This window comes from Penaeus japonicus, unplaced genomic scaffold (assembly GCF_977035675.1).
Source record: "Penaeus japonicus unplaced genomic scaffold, GWHDUDI00000001_assembly GWHDUDI00000005, whole genome shotgun sequence".
Classification (NCBI taxonomy): Eukaryota; Metazoa; Arthropoda; class Malacostraca; order Decapoda; family Penaeidae; genus Penaeus; species Penaeus japonicus.
In genome coordinates, this window is record NW_028234407.1 from 4,396,168 (window position 1) to 4,398,667 (window position 2,500).

Below are 2,500 nucleotides of genomic sequence, written 5' to 3' on the forward strand. Positions count from 1 at the left end.
TGGCCTTGAAAAAGCCTACCACAAACCATTAGATGACACACATAATGAAGGATGGGGGCGGAGGGGGGGGAATGTAAAGGGATAGGTAAGAGGAGGTGGGGGATGGGGGGGATTCACCTTGGGTTCCGAACGCAACAATGAACAGCTGTTTTGAACAAGGAACTTTTGTCATCTAAACCAATTCATCATCAGTTGCAAATTCACAGCTATTTATTTCTCAATGCCTCACCTTGAGCACTGCTAAACAGAGATTGTTCAAGAGACTTAATTTGTTGTCACCTTGACGACTTTTAAACAATGACTATCCTTGATGTTCAAACCGCTGAAGATATTCTGTTGCTACCATAAATTCTTCCATAATAAACCTATCTTATATAGAATTCATCAAGAATGTATAACATATATGAAAGAACAAAGAAAATTAATAACATTATCAACAAAACAAATCCAAGAAAATCATACAATTCACACATTTTTGTTGCTATGAAATTCCTCTCTCAAGGTATTCAAAAACAAAACTCTTCATAATTATAGAGGTTTCTTAACAAATTACATTTCAACCTGTCACCATCACCATCACCATCATTATCAGTTTCATTACCACCATCATTATCATTATCATCATCATCATCATCATCAAATATACACTTAAAAAAATGAGGGATGATAAAAAACATTCTGTGCATATTTTACGTATTTTCCCAATGGTAGATTTTAATCAGACATTGACCAAGATGAAACTTGAGTTATTCACTACAAAAGGAGTGCAGAATGTATTGAATATTGCCAATGTTCATTTTTTTAAACTTTCTTTCTATGCAAATCTACTAGACTGCCTGAATATCATTAACAAAATCCATCTCCTTACATTTGTAATACATTTGTTGCTTGAATATATGGAAATTAGTCTGCACAAAAAAATATGTATATACTTTAATTCAATGCTATCAAAGTGATTAAGCTTCTGTACATATATACTGTAGTCCCCTCCTGACGCCCCCCCTACCCAATAAAATTATACACAGATAACAAAAATGAAATTAAAGTGATAAAAAAAAAAAAGAGAGACTGCGCACTATCTTACTGACTTAGCAAGGGTGCAGCCCGATTTCAAGCTGCTTAAGGGCATATTAAGTAGGACCGTACACAATACAAAGTAAAAATTAAAACGAAAGAAAATCTCAAGTCTTCAAAAATGTGTCATGTTAATATGCAAAATCTTTTTGAAATCTTAAAAACAAATGCAATTTGTAACTGTTCTTATGGAGATCTTCTTGAATCCATCTAATCCAGGCTGTGGATCGAATCTTCCTTATTCTTTTCACATTTTCAAAAGAAATCTCGACTCAACTGTTAACGTCACAACCCAAATTATCTGCAGGATGTTTTCCTATAAAATAGGAATGTGGATTTGGATAGAATGCAATCAATATATGTATAAAAGAAAAAAAAAATATATATATATATTCTGAAAGCTACTCTCAGTGTAGTAGTGACATCAGTAACTGATTACAGGACACCTAAACTTCAGCCTCCTAGCCTTGTGCCAACCAGCCCTCTGGCAAAGGCCAACAAACCTCTCCCACGTACATCCTGGAAAAATAAAACTTGCAGACCTCTCTGGCAATCTATCATCAAATACAGAAGTAGGCCAAGCTCTATCTTGCAAGAATATATGTGGTGGTAGTTAACTGGCTTTGCTGAAGCATGAAGTGCTGACCTTACAACTATCACTCTACGCTGCACCACTATCATGTTGGGCTTTCAATTGTTGTCCTTCAACGACAAATCACAAGTTTAAATTGGCTCTGAGTAGAACATGGTGGCACTGTGTAAGCATCTTCAAAACATTTAAAAGAGTCATTTACCAAAAAATCTGCTTCTTTATTTGGAGAAGGAGAAGAGATTTCCAATGCTTTTTCATTTAGAAAAAAAATATATATATATATCATCACTACGAAGAAATACATTAGATCATTTTTGCTTCTTATTGTGGCAGTATTTCTTTGACATCCAAAGTCCAACTCAACCAGTATTTTATGAATTTTCTTAATTTGCTTTGAATTTACAGATAATTGCCTGATTTATGGGAAATTGCTATGTCTGTTGCTTATCTCCTCTTATCTCTCTCTCATGACAAACACAGTCACTCAAATAGTCTTAAAATCAAAATAAAAATGTTGAAAATTCAGCCTGGAGTTTGCCAAGACTCCTGAAAAATAGCAAGATGCCTTTGGAGTTTTCACTGGTTCTTTATTGCTAAGGACTATGCAATAGGTATTAGTATTGCTTAATTGCTCTGGCATGTTGCTACAGCACAGGTCAAGGTGAACAGGGCAATGATGCTGTTTGCAGACGTCAAACACCCACAGGGGAACTCGACGCAGAAAATGTACATGTAGCTGACCTTCGTAAATGCAATATAAACCTCTTGGAGGTGAAAAGGGCGGAAATCCTGCTCTCCTGACGCGAAAAAGACCGACAACCACAACTACCCCCA

At 35.5% G+C, this 2,500-nt stretch overlaps 1 protein-coding gene across 1 annotated transcript in view; it reads right to left on the reverse strand.

The window, feature by feature from the left end:
- The window catches only part of LOC122260471 (ubiquitin-conjugating enzyme E2 R2), a 64,701-nt gene that overhangs the window by 61,211 nt on the left and 990 nt on the right, over positions 1–2,500 (reverse strand). The gene's annotated exons all lie outside the window — the stretch shown is intronic.